This window comes from Cricetulus griseus, chromosome 8 (assembly GCF_003668045.3).
Source record: "Cricetulus griseus strain 17A/GY chromosome 8, alternate assembly CriGri-PICRH-1.0, whole genome shotgun sequence".
In the NCBI taxonomy this organism is placed as follows: Eukaryota; Metazoa; Chordata; class Mammalia; order Rodentia; family Cricetidae; genus Cricetulus; species Cricetulus griseus.
The window spans coordinates 79044345-79063515 of record NC_048601.1 but is presented as its reverse complement, the minus strand read 5'-3'; the positions used below and the strand labels follow the sequence as shown (position 1 = coordinate 79063515).

Here is a 19171-nt window from a genome sequence, read left to right as displayed (position 1 = left end):
TACATATTTTACGTCTCATTAATGCCTCTTAATTTTAGTTGTCTTTCTAAACTCCTGCACTTGCCCCCTTCTTCCCTCCTGCTCTCAACTTGAAAGTTCTGTTTCAGTATTCCAACCCCATCAATCCATAACTATCTATTCTATTATCCTTTTGTTGGCATATATATTTGTCCCCATCTAGAACCTTATTCCATACCCAACATTTGTGGTTCTATAAATTATAGCTTGTTTATCATTTACTCAAGAGCCAATATCCAGGTATAAATTAATGCATACTGTAATTGTCCCTCTGGGTCTAGGTTACCTATATTAGTTGGAATTTTCTAGAGTAACAGAATATATAGGATGAATATATATTTATGTGAGTTTACTTGGCTTACTTATTGGCTGTGGCTCTTGCAGTCCAACAATGGCTGACTATGAATGGAAAAATCCAAAAATCCAGTATATTTTCAATCCTTAAGGCTGGATGTTTCAGGTGGTCTTCAAATAAGTAAGCTCTAATACCAGTGAAGGCCTGCAATCCATAGCACGATGAGAGAACACATGAAAAGAGGAAAAGCTTCCTTCTTCCATGTCCTAATATAGGTTTCCTGTAGAGAGGTGGATTTTCCAAGCTGAAAGATCTGGATTAATGGTGTGTCTTTGTCCCTCAAAGATCCAGATAAAAATATATTTTCATACTTCAAATAAAGCAAAACTCTCTCAAATGTATACCCTTCTATTTCTGGGTTTTAGTTCATTCTGAGTGTAATCAACTTAACAACCAAGAATAGCAATCACGTTTACTTCACTCAAGATGAAGTATTGTATTTTCATTCAGTAACCTTCAAATTTTATAATTTCATTTTTTAAAATGGCTGAGTAAAATACTGCTATGCAAATGTATGACATTTTCTTTAACAATTTTCTGTTGAGAGATATTTAGGTTGTCTCCAACTATTGGATATTATGAGTACAACAATAATCAACATGGTTGAACAGTGTCTCTGTAATAGAATGAAACAATTTGGGGGTATATGTCCAAGAGTGGCTTGCTGGATCTTAAGTTAGACTGATTCCCATCTTCCTTAGTAACCACCTCACCAACTTCCATAGTAGTTGTACCAGAAATGGATGAGTGTTCCCCTTACTCCACATCCATAACAAAATGGGCTGTCACTGTTTTATTGATCACAGCCATTTTGATTGCTGTCGGATAAAATCTCAAAATAGTTTTGATTTGTAATTCCCTAATAAGCAAGAATGTGGATTATGTCATTAACTGTTTCTTAGCCATTTGAGTTTCTTCTTGTGGGAATACTGTTTAGATTTGTACTACATATTTCAATGGGCTTATTTGATTTTTGCTATCTAGTGTTTTTAGTTACTTACAGATTTTGCATTTTATCCCTCCATTATATGTGCAATTGGAAGAAAAACAAAACCATCCTGTTCTGTTTGCTTCTGCTTTGTCCAGCAATTGTATCTTTTGCCATGCAGAAGATTTTCAGTTTCATGGGATCCCTTTTGTACTAATTGTTAGTCACAGTGCCTATGCTAACTTTTCAGTTCAGAAAAAGCTTTGCCTGTGCCAATGAGTTCAAAACTATCTCCCAATACCAAGTTCCATTGTCACTTGTTTTATGGTAAAGTCATTGATACATTTGGATTTGAGTTTTGTATAAGGTGATATGAATCTGTTTTTTTATATGCAGACATCCTGGGTGTCCAGCCCCATTTGTTAAAATGCTGTCTTTTTTTACATTGTGACTTTCTGACTTCTTTATCAAAAATCAGATGAAATAGTTCTATGGATTTATCTGCAAGTCTTCAGTTTGACTCCATTGATCAGCATGAAAACTTTTGTGCCAATAATATGCTATTTTTACTAATATACCTCTTCAATACAACTTGAAATTATGGATGGTGATACGACCAGTAGTTTTAGATCTCATGTTTTGTTTTTGTGTTTTGCTTGTGCGTGCGCGCGCGTGTGTGTGTGTGTGTGTGTGTGTGTGTGTGTGTGTTTCCATATGAAGTTGCCCTCTCAAGATATGTGAAGAATTGTGTTTGAAGTTTGATGGGGATTGCATTGAATCTGGAGATTGCATCTGGTAAGACAGCAATTTTTACTTTATCAATCATACTAATCCATGAACATCGGAGATTTTTCCATCTTCTTTATTCTCTTTCTTCATTGTCTTAAAATTTTCATCATACAATATTTCACTTGCTGGAGTTATCACAAGAAATTTTTATTATTTGAGGCTATTGTAAAGGTTTGCTTCACTGATTTTTCTCAGTCCATTTTTCGTGTGTGTGTGTGTGTGTGTGTGTGTGTGTGTGTGTGTGTGTGTGTGTGTGTGTTATTGACTCTTTGGGTTACTTTTGTATCCATCTACATTTCTGAAAGTGTTTATAAATTGTAGAAAATTCCAAATATAACATCTGTAAATAAAGCTAATTTGATTTATTCCTTTCCAGATTGTTTCTCCTTGATCTTCAGTAGTCTTATTGTGTTAGCTAAGACTTCAAGTACTTTATTGAATAGGTTTGAGGAGAGTGGAAAACCTGGAGTTACTTTGATTTGACCAGTTCTCTATCTCTGTACTAATTGCCATCTACTGCAAAATAAGCTTTTCTGATGATGGTAGAGGTGAACTAGCCTATGGCTGTAACAATAAGTCTTTGGGAGACAGTTTAATACTAATACTCTATCCCATTAGCTTAGTTACAGTAGTAGGTACGTCCATGGAATATTAGACCCATGTTTTAGTCACTGTTCCATATCTTATACAAGATTTAATTGAGGTCTTGATTACAATTTTAGAGGCTTAATACATATCAGCATAAGCAGGGTGCATGGGTACAGGGAGCATGACAGCAGGCAGGTGTGGTGCTGGAGAAATAGCTGAGAGCTACATCATGATTTGCACATCACACACACACACAGAGAGAGAGAGAGAGAGAGAGAGAGAGAGAGAGAGAGAGAGAGAGAGAGAGAGAGAGAGAGAGGATAGATTTACTTGGCCTGGTATGGGCGTATGAAACCTTAAATCCTTAAATTCATTTCCTCCAACATGGCCACACATACTCCAAGAAAGCCACACTTCCTTTTCTTTCTAATCCATAAATAACCATCCAATTCCTAGTGAGGAAGCATTAAAATTTATAAGGGGGCATTCTCATTTGAATGGCTAAATTCCACTCATTTTCCACTCCTTGGCTTATATAGGTTTGTAGCCATACCACAGTGAAAAATATATTCACTCCAACTTCAAAAGTCCCCACAGTCTATCACAGTCTCAATATTGTCAAAGTCTCTTCTGAGACTCAAGGCACTACCTTACCTTTTTTTTATTGAAAGCCTAGCCTTTAACAAAAATTGTGGCAGTCTCTTAAATCTAACCCTCTGTAAAATAAAATCTAAAAGCAGATCACATACTTTCAGAATATAATGCTACAGAATATACATTACCATTACAAAAGAGAAGGAAGGGAGCATGCTGAGGAAATACTAGACCAAAGCAAGATTGAAAAGCATCTGGACAAACTCTAAACTATGCATTTCCATGTCTGATGTCTCCAACTCCTATAACCTTTTTGAGAGAATAACACTCCTCTCTCTTGAGCTGTATCTTTGTCAGTTTTCTATTTCTTGAAGAGACACTGAGACTATAATATTTAATTGGGGCTAGAAGCATATGTTTAAACACTATTGTCATTGCAGGAAGCATGGCATCACACAATCAAGCCTGATGCTTGAGAGGTAGCTGAGAATTTTAGATCTGAATCCAGAGGTAACTGCAAGAGAGAGAGACAGAGACAGAGACACATAGGGCCTGGTTTGATCATTAGAAATTTCAAAGCCTACCCCTGTGACACATTTCCTCCCAAAAAGGCCCACCTACTCCAAGAGGCCCACACCTCAATAGTGTCAGTCCCTATGAGACTATGGGGACCATTGTCAATTAAATCACCACAGGCTGGTTCCACACCCTGTTAGTTCCACACACCTTTCCTTGGAAGGTATGCCAAACTTTGGCACATCCAACTTCCTGAGATCTCCTTCTTAATCCAGGATTCAATTTTATAGCTTCACACAGTGGTGTCACTGAGCCTCCATGCGGGGACATTGTTGATACATGCTTGGCCTCAATGGCTTTCCTTAGTCTTCAGGGAATCCTGAATCCCTTTTTGTATACTTGACTCTAAAGCAAGAACAATATTGTGGTTGAAGCTGCTTGATGGACTGAAACATTCTTCTCTGGGTGAATTACTCTTCCTCAGCTCTCTGTTGATAATTTCCTTCACTGTTCAAGGTGTGCTTTAATTCCTTTTCATAAGTTGGAGGTTTACCTGAATGGGATCTTACTTTTATTTATTCTACTTAGTATGAGGCTTTACTTTAAATGTTGTATCCCCTTGAGCACAGGACTTATGTCCAGCATCACTTTCCCTGCTGTTCTTTTTCTCCTCACACTATATCTTGTCTTGCCTCACTTGCTCCTTTTTACTGTAGATATTTGCATAAGAGTGATTACCAATAATCACACAATATATTCAGTACTGGTCTGTTTCAGTACTAATCTTCACAAAAACCATTAATCCAAAAATCTTCAATTTATCCTCAGGCAGAATTTTAGGACAAAGGCACAGAAACAGCCACATTTTTTTTCTTTGTTTGTTTGTATGTTTGTTTTTCTTCTTCTTCTTCTTTTTTTTTTTTTTTTTTTTTTTTTTTGGTTTTTGCCAAAATCTCACATGAATGGTCTCTAGGCCACTTACTTATATTCTTCCCCTCTGAAACTTCTTGAGAAGAAGTTCAAATCACCCTCAGTACTGTCTTCCATGTGCCTCATAGAATGACCCCTTTAACCCTGCTTAACATGTCTAACTGCTGGGTTTAGCTCAAAGTCCCAAAGTCTTACATATTCTTCTAAGAAAAAGTATGGTCAGGCCTATCAAAGCACTCCCTGGTATCAGCGTTAGTCTTAGTCCTTGTTCTACTGCTATGAAGAAAACCAAGACAATGGAGACTTTCATAAAAGAAAACATTTACTTTGGGGCTGCTGTATTTCAGAGGCTCCTTTGCTCCTTTTCATTGTAGATATTTGCATAAGAGTGATTGCTAATAATCATACAACACAGTCAATAGTAGTCTGTTTTGATACTAATCCCCTTCACCAAACCTTTAATCTAAGACGCTTCAATTTCAGGGGCTACTCTATTATCATGGCGACAAGAAGCATGAAGGCAGGCAAGTGTTCTGCTGGAGAATAAACTCCAGAGCTACATCCTGGTCTGCAAGAAGAGAGATGGGGGGACAGAGAGACAGAGAGAGAGAGAGAGAGAGAGAGAGAGAGAGAGAGAGAGAGAGAGAGAGATTAGTCCTGGAATTGGTTTGAACAAGGCCAACATAAATCAATGAGGTCATCCCACCTAATCCCTCTAATCATTTCAAACACTTCCAATTCCTATGACTAAGCATTCACACATATGATCCTAAGGGGGCCATTTTTATTTAAACTATTAGAATCTATCTAGCCATGGATTCTTGGCTCCCATAACTGTCCAGATATAGGTTCAATATTGTAATGTAGCCTTAAATACAATGAAAAGGTAGTGGGTTACCACCTTGTCATTTGTGCCACTACTGAACCAGAAAGCATAGCATGACAGACCAGTCATTTTTGTGGTTCACAAATACATAAATATTAAAATATGCACTGCTTATTTACAATGAAATCTTAACTCAATACATATTACCTACCCTCAAATTATTTTTATTAAGATTAAATATAATTAATGTATCAGATTTGCAAAAAAAATATACAAAATTTACATCTTAGCACAGTTTTTCATTTTTTGATGGGATAATTTTAAATTCTATTTTAAAACTACAATTTGTTTTTATGTTAATGATTGTTCTAAATTCATGAGGGTTTTCCTATTTTCAGGGCAATTCTCCCAATACCTCAGTTTCCACCTAGGAAATTTGAAAACCACCAATTTCATATGATGTGTAATTCAACTTAGGAAATATCTCTGACAGACATTTTCTATTCAGAAGGCTCCCATTTAATGTATTCATTTAACAAATAATCGTTTAGTACCTTTAATTTGCCAAACACTGTTTTGTAAATTAAAACAATGAATAAATTAGACAGAGCTTATGAGTTACAGTACTAGTGGATAAGGTAGAAAATACTAGCAAATCATGAGTTATTAAAAGACAGTATACAGAAGTGACATGGAAAGCTGATTTGACAGATACTGGAGAACATTTGAAACAGGAACTTGAAGGAACCAAGAATACATGCCTTAAAATGGGCTTACAAGATGCAAAAAAGGAGAGGAGGGCTTGGTTAGGTCCGGAAGCCAGTAAGATGCCAATGTTGTAATGTATGAAGCTTGAGAGAATTTCAAGCATAGAAGACCTGAGGGCTTAAAGAGAAGGCAAGAAAGGATAAGCAATCTAATTTTATAAAATAGATAATTGCAATCCAGACATTGATGAGAGCACTGGTTATCAGAGAAAAATCACAACTAGGAATCACACTATTTTTGAGACAGTGAAACAACCAGGCAACTTAACTTTGAGAGATAGAATTGTATGGAAAGACTTCTTTTAACTAAGTAACCTGTATTGTGAATGAAGGAATCAAGTTTTGGGAGGGATAGAGTAGAAAATGATTCTTTAGTTTCGTTGTATTGATATGATATTTATTTATTTATGAAAATATAATTGGAATAAGTGAAGTAAAAAATAGGGTATAGATGCCGTGAAAATATTACTACAAGGAAAATGTGAAATCCTCATCTGAAGCACCTGCAATGTTTTACCTCCTATATTTACCTCTTCCATATTCTACCTCTTTTTTAAGTGGGCCTTTATTGAGTGCAACAGGCAAAGAAAATCAGGGTGATTACTTTTAAAACTAAAGTCTTCATAGGAACAAATGAAGCTTGAGGATTTCATTAGAGGAAAGCTATACATCTTCACTCAGGGGTATACATTAGCACAAGGCATGTTTGCACACATTCAGACCTCATCTTGACCTGTCAACCCACAATACCAACCAATCTCCTAATTTTCTAGCAAACTTAGATCCCTTTATTAACTACCTTCCCATGTTCTTTTACAACTCTAAGTTAATCCTTATATAGACTCCAGTCTCAAATTTTAAATACCTTATATAGTGATTAATCATATTTTACAATACCTGCCACAACCTTGTTCTCTACATCCCAGGCTGAAATACCTATCTATTCTTTCATATGCATATTCTAAATTTTCAAAGTGCTAAACTGAGTGCATGTGCAGTACTCTCTCAACTTGATCTTTGCAGATCAGTCTAATTAAACTTAACTATATAATATTGCTTGCTCAAATACTGTAAATTCTAATAGAATGTTTATTTTCCTTTTATATCTCAATTCCAATCTGTATACTTTGAAATACATGCCTCTATTGGATTATTTCCTATGACTACTTCCTAAAGCTCTGACCTTGGCCTTTATCTTTCCCCTCCTAGGTGACAAAGGCTTCTGAACTGTTCCTTCTCCCCCTCCTCTCTCTCTCTAAGATACATCAAGTTTCTGCTATCTGCCCTCAGCCATCCACTTCATTCATTTCTTAAGCTTAGTAAATGGCCAATGTTGAAGAATATCTGTATGAGTATCAATTACTTTCTTCTTTAATTTTCTAATCTTTACTGTGTGAACCTACCTAATTCCAACTTCACACATGGATGTCTTCAGTTTTTACTCTTATCAAGTTAACTACTCTATCTTTAGAGTGTCCCAACTTTGTGTTCTTCACTTGGGTAGCACCCCACTACCCACATGCCTATTGTCTCTGCTTTTTCATCTTCTCCAGCATGCAATGAATAATGAGATTTTCTGTAAGACCTGTGTAAAACAGCAACTCCATTCCAAATTCATAATTATTTTTTCTTCCTTTCAGATATCTCTATACTTACACCATTCGGGAACAACTTGTATTTATTTGTCAGTTGCTTATCCCCTACACTGGAATGTGTTTGCTTCATTGTGGTATCCTCCAAAGGATAAATGGATAATGGATAAAGCCGACTATGTAGTAGTTACTTACAAAGCACCTGCAGAGCCACAGAAGACAATCAATAGAGATTGTGCTTTACATATAATGAACAATCTCATTTTCACTCTTAAACCCTTTAATTTTGTTCATTATTTATCTTTTCTACACATATGCATGTAATTATATCTTGACAATACTTCAAATGTTCTTTTCTTCCATTTTAACACTGATACAGTATTTTCTGTGAGCACTCCAAGTGTTTCAGCCTAATCAACCAATGAATGCTGGTTACTATAGACAGCTATATTTACTTAGCAGGATCCTTGTGGGTAATTAAGAGAACATTTCCAACATCCATGTAAAATTTCACACATCCACAGGATTCATATGGCAAAAAGATGCTTATACAGATATCTTTATCAACTATTAAGAAAGAGTCCAATGGAGAGAATGTTCTGTGGCTCTTCCCTCCATTCACTCCTGTCTTTTCTTTCCCTTCATTACACTCTAGTTAATGGCCTTAGGAATGCATAAAATTCACAGAAGCATCCACTCTTAGTGTTCTGTCACTGTCTAGAAACAATTCTCAATAAATTTGAACAAAGGAGTGTACATTTTCATTTTTTCATTTTTAACTGGGAAACAAATACTATTTGCCTTATGTTCTCTTCTGCTCCTGCTTAGAGAACCTCCAAGAATAATAATGTATATAAATGATCCAGCTAAAAAGGATGACTTTCATTTTCTGAAACTCAAAAATAATTCAATGCCATTACTTACAAGAAACTTTTCATGTATGTAAATATAATTGAGCATAGGAATAATAAGCTAATATGCTGATCTGATGTGTTGGGAAGATTAACAGAGGTGGGTGGAATTTCTCAAAATTGGAAATTAACACTGTGTTATTAATCTTCATAAATTTCACACCAAGGGCTCCCATTAGGTAGAGAGAGAAGCAGTTACAAATGATTAAAACAAGCAATAGGGCACATAAATTATAAACTTTCCCAGGAAGCAGCAACTCAAATCTCTTAAACCAAGAAAAGACAAATAAAAGGACAACTCTATCTTTTTTGAACCGCATTGCTCAATTCAGCATTTGCTAACTTGAAACTATTTTCATCAATGAAGGCCTACCCCATTTCTACAAATAATGTCTTTTAAAATAGATATTTAAGATAATAAAGTGAATTGATGATTCTGAACTTGAAGAAACTGAAATTGAAACAATAGTTTTCAAAAAATGTAGCCTTGGGCATTAGTATGGATACTAAAGCCTTCTTTTTCATTGTAACTAATAGTAATATCCTATTATATTATCACCCATATTCCTTATAATGTGATTTATTTTATATTGAGCTGCTTATTGTTGTTTTTAGAATAAAAATGAATATAATTTTAAATACCAATGCACTAGGGTGTTTTTCACAGTGAAAGTATCTTCAAAAACATACAATATTTATGTTGCAAATTTAGGACATATGATTACTGAAAATTGTTGTGTTAGAATGACAATAGTAAAATAATTATGTTGTTCATATTCTCCAATGTTTAATGGAGCCCTGATACCTGGGATTATTTACATAACAGACTCATAAAACTATTTAACTGGATTTTCTTTTTGAAAAACCTGACTCACTGGCTCCTTGTATTGACACTTTAAAAAGTTTAGCTGAGGTAACTTCCTGGGAGTGTGTGGCAGAGAAGTATGTTTTATTCATGTGCCAGGCTGCTCTTTCCCAGAGATGCAAATAAAACTGCATGTGAAGGAACAGCTGCTCACAGAGCATGTGTCCCTTCTGCTCAGGGAGCACAGCTGGAGAGACGTGCAGAGCATTATCTTCTGTGAATCAAACAGACCAGAAGGACGCTTAGTAATACATATGTAATTCCACAGCCTCTGAAAAGCCCAGTCCATTCTCCCCCCTCCTTTCCCCAACACCCATTTAAAGATACAGCCTCTGGAAGAGGAAAGCCTGTGAAACTACATAACAGTTGTGTAGAATTCCAACATTCAATTTACTAAAATTTAAAGCTGCATTTCTTCCACTCTCTGTTCCCATCACTATCCCTCTACTTTTCTTTGTTCCTCAAGGCCTCCTTAGCACCACTTATGTGGACAGTGCAGTTAACAGGTGAGGTCGCATGGAAATGAGGATCTAGTGGCTAAACTCGATCTTTCAAAGTCATTCTGACATCTAGAGATATTTTAAATGAAGAACAAATTGAAGTTATTGAAGTAAGGAATGGCAGCAGAAACAGTGAAAGAGAGGAAGAAGAGAGAAAAAAGAAAGTTGAGGGGATGATTGCTTTCCATCACAGGCAGATGAAAGGAACGGTGTATACTCAGTTGCATACAATACAACCAGCTTGGAAAAGCTTGTCAAATGGGGCTGCAGAGCTGGCTCAGTGGATAAGAGCATTTGATACTCTTACAGAGGACATGGGTTCAGTTCTTGGCCACCCACGTATAACACCCTGTAACTCCAATCCAGGGGATCTGACATCCTCTTCTAGATTCTGTGAGCACCAGAAACATATATGGTATACATACTGCATGTGGGTATTCACACATTCACATAGAATAACAACAAACAAATAATTCTTTTTTTTTTTAACTTAAACAGTCTTTAATGGAAACTGTGTATGAGACGCCCCTACTCCTGCATCTTCCCAATCGTTTCTTCCTTGTATTTGCCCTTCTCCTTTCCTACTTGTTGAGACTTGGCTTTCCTTTCCAGGATCTTCTTGCAGTCTTTGTCCCCCTTTAGCCTGGTGATAACCACCTTCCTGGGGTGGATGCCCACATGGACCGTTGTGCCATTAGCTTTTTCTCGCTGCACGCGTTCAATGTAGATGACGTTTTTCTTCCTGTACACCTGGACCACTTTGCCAATCTGCTGACCTTTGTAGTGTCCTCAGACAACCTGAAAATTATCATCCTTTCGAATGGGCATAGATCGAACATTGTACTTCTGTCTTAGCTCTTTGGAAAGAGGAGAAGACATGATCTTCCTCCGGATGTGAGAAGGTGCATTGAAATGCCGTTTGCGGTTCTTGTTTCGGTCACAAGTCACGAAGGGATTGAACTTCAATTTGGCAGCTGTGATCCGGCGGTGGCAAATGTTTACTATGACCTACTGATATGAATATAACTCAGGATCTGTGACACTGAAAACTTGTACTTCAACATCTTTTTCCTTCCTGATTGAAAACATGGATTGCCTAGACAGCCCATCTCTCCACACTCTTAGGTTGAAGCCACTTTAGTGCAACAGTAGTAACTTTTCCTAAATCAAATATTAGTTTTCACTTGACTTTTAGTTTATGTTTCTGGCAACTTAACACATAAACACTGTATTAATATTACTTACCTACTGAAACTCCTCTGTATTCATAGACTCTTGTTTAATTATTACATGGTCACGCACACCTGCACACATATGTGTACAGAACCTACTGAGTAGATTTAGCATTGATCTTGTGTACATTTGTCCAGAGTTGATCACTTGGGATTGGAAATTCTGTGCAGGAACTTATCCCTGATGGAAACCAATTTTCCTTCTCCCATAAGCCAATTAATGCTCTTCTTATAGAGATGAGAATCTGTGGAATTTTCCCTGTATATGTTGGCATGTCAACATGTCCTCTACTCTTACTAACATGTGGGCTTAGTCAGGCAACCATATTTTTGAGATTTCATGTGTGCATATTTGTCATATCTATGCATGATATCTAACTAAGGGAATTCTGGGATCTGGCTCTTAAAATATTTCTGTCCTTTGATTCATTCACATTTCAACCTGGATTTTTTGTTTTGTTTTGTTTTTTTAGTATTTCTATCTCCTTACTGAATTCATATTTCTATTCTGAGTTTTCTTTATAATTTTTTTCAGATTTTTTATATGATTTAGAAACAGGATTCTTTTATATGACAATCCCAGTTCCCTTCTCTCTCCTGTCCCCTCCTACCACTCGCCCAACGAAACCATACCTATCACATATCCTTTCTGCTCCCCCCGGATGGTAAGGCCTTCCATAGGGTGTCATCAGAGTCTATAGTATCCTTTGGGATAGGGCCTAGGCCCACCCCCATGTGCCTTGGCTCAGGGAATATTCCTCTATATGGAATGGGCTCCAAATTCCACACCTATGCTAGGGATAAGTACTGAACTACTACAAAAGGTCCTGTAGATTTCTGAGGTTTCCTCATAGAAACCCATGTGCATGGGGTCTGGATCAGTACCATGCTCTTATTCCAGCTATCAGTCTGGGGAGCAAGACTTCCCTGATGTTCAGGTCAGCTATTTTCTGTGGGTTTCACCAGCCTGGTCTGGACCACTTTGCTCTTCACTTATCCTTCTCTACATCTGGGTTCCAGTTCAGTTCGGTGATTAGTTGTGTGTGTCTGCTTTTAACCACATATTTGTGTTTTCTTAGAATTTATTTAGGAATTTATTCCTATCGTCTTATTTTATTTAGTTATATGTGTCTTCTTTAAACACCATGAATGGTTTGGTTATGTTACAATTATTCTTTTACGCTCCTTGGCCTGAGATTCATCAAAATTATTCTATAAGATTAGTTGATTTTCAGGTGGGGGCAGCAGGGTGTCCTGGGCTTTAATATTGTTTTTTATTTTGCTATATGCCTTGGGCATGTGAACCTTTTTAAATAATTATGTGTTTGATGTGATTTTCAAGGGTTCCTCTGTAGAGTAGAATTTTCATTTTGGTTTTGCTATTAATCAACCAAACAAACTGTCATTAATTTCCTATCAGGATTGAGGGATTCTCAGTGGTGACCTTGATTTTGCATTGTAAGAATGCGGATGATATTAATTCAGTGATTAACTATGAAAGTGTACAAAGAAGACATTCTGCTTGGCTAGCTACACACCCTGAGCTATGTATGGGAATGTTAGGATGGCTTTGAACTTCTCATCCTCCTATTGCCACTTTTCAAGAGCTAAGATTACATGAGTGAATACCTCACCCAACTTGTTTTTTTATTTCACAAAATTTGAAAACAAAAATTTCATTTCTCAAAAGTGACATAGTTCAACAGCTTCATGCAGTCTTTCTCTACACTTAAGGCTATGATCAAGCTTTATTTTTCTATGTGAAAATGACATCCTACTTATTTAATATTAAAATCCCTAAGACGTGGATCAAATTAATATATAACATATATATGACACATATATCACACACACACACACACACACACACACACACACATACACACGTGTGTGTGTATGTGTGTGTGTGTGTGTGTGTGTGTGACATAGAAATGTTTCCAAATGGATATTTATACTCAGTGTTATGAACAATGACAAAAACTTGTGGGTTCTAATTTGCCTCTCTCAACAGTTACAGCTAACTGTGGAGTTAGAACATAGGCCACACAGAAAACACTTTGACTACTGATACAAATAACAAATTGGCGTTGGTATACAAACCTCATTTGTTTATAATAATTTGCTAAAGTAACTCACAGAACTGCTGAAGGCTATTGTACTCTCAGATATGTATTATTAATGAGAAATGACACATAATAAAGTTTACATAGATCAGAGTACAACAAGGGGTCAAACCTGGAGTTACCATAGAGTCTTTTACAAACAGAAGAGTTTAATTTTCTTGGTATCAATCATGGAAGTTCATAGGAGCTGTCAAACAGGAGATCTTGTGCTCAAGCACCAGCATACAGATTCACTAAAAAGTTAGATTCACTTTTTGAGTGAACAATTAGTCTCACAAATAATCTAAGGGTGCCTAATTATAAACCAAAACCTAATCCAAACTCATATTGTTGATCTTTCTGACATGATCAGCAACTAGACTAAATTATATATTCAGACAATCTGGTGTAATCCAAGGCCTCCAGGAAAATAAATTCGCTCAGTGTTGGATATGACACTCCCATGGTCTAGTGATCTCCCAGCAGCTGAGGGTAATGTTCAAATCTCACCTTAATTAATGATGAATTCATTACTGTAAGTTTACACTATTAATTTCAACCAATAGAGTGTTTGATTTTCCATCCTACTGATTGGCAAGGCCTTAAACTTGAGTAGTTCAAATGATGTTATACTGATTTAAAAGGGCCATGAGAGGAAATACAATTGCCACTCAAAATCAGAAAAAAGAATGAAGTTAGAGAAGAGTCAAAGAACTTAATTAAGCATTTCATCTTAACTCACCATGGCCCATTTGTAGACAGAGGTCCACAGTGTTGCACACCCAAATAAACACCCAGAGGCTTATATTAAACACAAATTGATTGGCTAATGGCTTAGGCTTCTTACTTGCTAACTCTCTCTTAATTATTAACCCATTTATATTAAATGATGTGTTACCAATAGGCTGTGGCTTACCTGTAATGTCCTGGTACATTACTCATTTGGCAGCTACACAGCATCTCTCCCATGACGCCTCTGTATTCCTCTTCCCAGCCTTCTTCTAGTCTTGTCAATGCACCTATATGTCCTGCCCAGCTAAAGCCTGCCTGTTCATTGGCCAAAACAACTTTATTCATCAACCAATAAGACAAACAGATGTTCACAGAATGCAGAAGGATACCCTCCATCACATCAAAGCCTTCATAAGTCATCTCTATGTATGTATCTCTGCCCTGGGTATTGGCCACAGGTCCTTGAGATAGATAATCATAGTCATAGGATTGTGATTATGTGTGCAACCATCTTTCCAAGTAAGCGATCAGCTTATTGGAGAGGTTGATTCAACCTAGGTGGAAACTTTTGAATTTCCTCTCAGTGCTCCTGAATGATGTTTAGCTGGGTTGAAAATATGCACTAAGATAACATAGATCTGCCCATGCCAGAAACAATGCATAAAAAACAATAGCAGCACAACATGTTTCCAGCAACATTTAATAAAAACATTATATTGGCAATGAAAATAAATTTCACACATTAAAAAACAGTTCTTAAAAACAGTGTTTGTCAATAATATACTCAAGGGTGCTATTCTATGTGATTCAAAAGTGCTCAGAATTGTCAGTCAGTAGCCATTTGTGTTCTATCACATTTTATGGAATCAAGCTACACAGCTGTAGGTAGTGAAGTAAAAAAAAAAAAAAAAAAAAAAAAAAAAAAGAATATTAAAGAAAAAACCTACAATACTAGTGACCCAGTCCCTGTCTGCATATCCTTAGAAAGCTACTTTATTAATGATACTGCTTGTTGGACACAACTTCTGCTACTACATGTCAGTTAGAATTAAACTGCTTTCTGTCTTGTTAGACCCAACTTCCACCACTATGTGCCAGTTGGAATTAAACTGTTTTCTATAGTCCTTTACTATAGTCCTTACTATACCGTTTTCCATACTTATCAAACAAACATGATAATTTATTCCGAGGGCAAAGTATTCATTGAAAACCATGGCTTAGAACTTATGTAGTCCAACAGTTTAATAGAAAAGATTATCAAAACAATATGTGTACAGTATGCACTAATCCAACTTAAAATGCATTGAAAACTATGAATTGATATTGAACTCAGAGTGTAAGTATAACTTTGTTCAGTGAGTGTTATCTTTCTTCCCATGATCTCTATGAAAACATGAACAACTCTATATCTTTTATCTTGCTCTTTAATAATCTACATATTTGTAGCTACTCCTTTGATCTATATACTCACCATGTTATAAATAAACTTCTAGTATAATGCTGTGTAGACATTGTAACTGATGCTTATTTTCTTTATCTCTAAGCCTTTTTCTATTCCTTTTATGTTCATGCTTCATCTAATAGGGTTGGAATTGGGCACAAAATATGACAATTGCTTGAGCATGTGTTATTCTGAACTCACCATCTGAATTTCAAATATTGAATATTTCAAATTTCTTTTAGAGATGATGATTTAATTCCAACATTTATCTCATCTCTCTTCTCCATCCTAACCACATTATATACCCCTTCATGTTCCCCTTTGAATACATAGTCTTTTTTCTAATTGTTATTTTATGCATATATGTATATATGCACATACATCCTAAATACAGCCCCTTCAGTCTGTTTAATGCTGCCTGTATGTATGTTTTCAATGTTTGAAAGTAGAAATAACCAATATTATCATATAAATCTCCATAGTTTAGTATTTTGGCACTGGTGGCTCAGTTCATACACATGGGTGTATTGAGGGTTTTCAATGGGTAGGATTTTCTTGGTGTGTACAATTCCATGCCTATTCAGGCCTCAAATCTTCCCTGACTAGCAGCCAGGAGATATAGGTCCTTGCCATGTGGACCTCTCTAAAGGGAAAGGCATCACATGACATCTTGCTTGTTTTTCCATCAGCAAGTGAAATACAAAGGTTCAAATCGAAAGCAGAGCGCTCTTGTAACCTATCTCAGAATGACACCATGGCATAACAGTGGAAGGGAGTCAGATCTAGCAAAGTTACAAATGGAGAGTTTGGTGATAAAGAATAAAATGAGGAACTGCTTCATAGGCTTCTGGTCACAGTGTTCCTGAGCTACAAACATTTTACAAAGGAATGCATAGTTTAGTCGGAAATGCTCACAGAGTTTGGGGACATTCTTGTCACTGATGACTTCTCACCTACGTTTGCCTTGACTAACAGTGAATCAGAATTTCATTTAGAGTCTCCCCTTAGCACTTCAACTTAGAATCTATTAACAACCTTCCTAGGATCTAAATGATTTTATAGCCTCCTACTAGTGTTAAGTTCAGAAAATGAAAATAAACCAAAATGTCTCCCTCACCCTGATAAAGGTAAGTGTGAGACTGACTGAGCCGAGCAACTGTTGTAATTTTAAAAGCAGTGTTGGAGCATAAGATGTGACAGAGCTCTGTGGAGGGGTCTTTTATTAGGTGAAAGGGAATGGGAAAATGGGGAGGGGGACAGATTGCCTCTGGGGACAGGAGCAACAGAAGAGAAAGGAGAGGCAGCTGGGAGTAGATAGGCAGAGAAGGGAGTGGGGGGAAGAGAGAGAAGATGGGAGGTGGGCAGGGAGACCTTTAAAAAGGGGAGGTAGAGGATGTGCATAGGTGGTACTCTTAGTAGTTGCAGTGAGAGTGTGTCCTACCAGAGCCGCAAGGGCAGGCCAGTACAGATGCCTGCATACTAATAACAGCCCAACACATCAGCTATTTAGGCTGTGCCTTGACAAAGAATACCACATAATTTACTGCATGGAGCTTCCATGAGGAGAGACAGGTGGATCAGAAACTATAAAAACTTGAAATTTTAAAGATGAGTAAATTTAAAGCTAATATCAAAATAAAACTTAAAGGCTTGAAATTATACATAAATGACAAACTGTAGATGAATAAATTAGATAGTATTGAAGAAAATTATCTATTTTATTATACCTGTGTTTGGTGGAAGAATCAAGTTAGCCCTCAGAGACTGATGAACAAGTCAAGTGTAAATGCTATTTCTGTAACTTACTGACTCTGCTGGGTTCTTTTTCTAGTTCTTCCTTAATTACATTTTCAGGATAACAAACTACTTAACGTTTTGGCTGACATATTCCCTCCATGTACATATTAGTACCTTTAATTAGATTAGTGTCAAGTGTCACTGGTTGAAGAGGTTGTTCTGTCTGGAAGCTGACATTACAGATATCTGACTTAACCTATTGATTTCCTATTTAACTCTTATGAAAAAGAACTTTATCTTGAGAAAACCAATTTAAGATGTCAGTTGCTATGTGTAAAATAAGCAAACTTATGTTCTAAATAAATCAGTATGAATCGCTTAAACAAGCCTAGAATATTTTTCATAAATTGTTATTCATCTCAAAACTCATGGGTAATGTTACATTTACCTGATGGATAATGAAGTATTTGAATTTGTATTTCAATTATTGTTGTGGCCCGGCTTGTCTCAGCTTTAACCCACGACAGCCATGATGTTCTACCTGAGTGGGGGTGTGTGGACCTGGAAGCTTCGAGTAACCCAACAAAGATAAAGACCAAACACAGGCATCTTGTCATCTTCAGAGAGCTCTCAGTTCCATGTTGTAGAACTGGAGCTATTTGTTTATTAGCCATCTTTTCTGGTGTCTCTTAACCACCCTGTTCATACTACGAGGCAACCATTTCTCTCTTTTGTCCCCTCACTGCTCTCTCCTGCTTTGCAGCTCGCCCCTTTGCTCCTAACCTTCTGTCCTCATATGTTACATACCTCTAGCTCCTCTGCCCAGGTGAGGGCCTATTCAGATGCTTAGGCACATACAGATGCAAATAAGAGGCATATTACCTTGAGGCTATGGTAAACAAAAGTAGCCCTGCTGACATTAACAATACAATAGTGGGCCTGAGATTCCTGGTGACACTACTGTTGACGGCCAGAGCCTGGGACCCTATATTTGGTCCCCCACAATTAAGAATCTGATATGTGAGCCAGGTGATGGTAGCTAATCCAGTACATGGGAAAACAGAGGCAGGTGGATCTCTGTAACTTCAAGGACCACATGGTCTACAGAGCTAGTTCCAGGACTGCCAGGGCTACACAAAGAAACCTGTCTCAAAATTTTTTTTCTAATCTTTTAAGACTTGAGCCAGGCAGAGGTGGTACATGCCTTTAGTCCTAGCACTCTGGTGGCAGAGATAGGTGGATCTCTGAGTTCAAGGCCAGCCTGGTCTACAGAGCAAGTTCCAGCACAGGCTCCAAAGTTCCAGAGAAACTCTGTCTAAAAAACAAACAAACAAACAAAACACGAAGACTTGTGCTGTCCACACTCTTAGCACATGTATAAAATTGTTGAAGGAATTTTCAATCTAAATAAACTTTACCTTGATAAATCTCCCTCTAAGAATTTATTTATATAATTAATGTTCAATTAAGGCATAAAAATTAGGGATTTTCTGCAAGAATGATAATAGACATTAAAACTGTTGTTTACCAAATGAGGTCAAATCCTATAAACTCTTTTACTTCCTTAAGAATAATCTAAAAAGTATTGTTAGACCCCCGAAAACTCAAGTATCCGGGGTCCCAGGCCACGTTCTCAGTCACCCCAATCACCAGGCAGATTCGAGAGCTTGCTGCAAACTGCACGAGGCTTTATTGTAATTTAACGAGCTAACCTCATGTTAGCTCGGGGTCTTTCACCCACCCACCAT

The 19171-nt window shown here is 36.9% G+C and overlaps 1 protein-coding gene and 1 pseudogene across 3 annotated transcripts in view; one reads left to right on the top strand and one right to left on the bottom strand.

Moving 5' to 3' along the window:
- Positions 1-19171, top strand: part of Grid2 (glutamate ionotropic receptor delta type subunit 2) — a 1393268-nt gene that overhangs the window by 589401 nt on the left and 784696 nt on the right. The gene's annotated exons all lie outside the window — the stretch shown is intronic.
- The window catches only part of LOC103162093, a 29383-nt pseudogene continuing 20919 nt past the window's right edge, over positions 10708-19171 (bottom strand).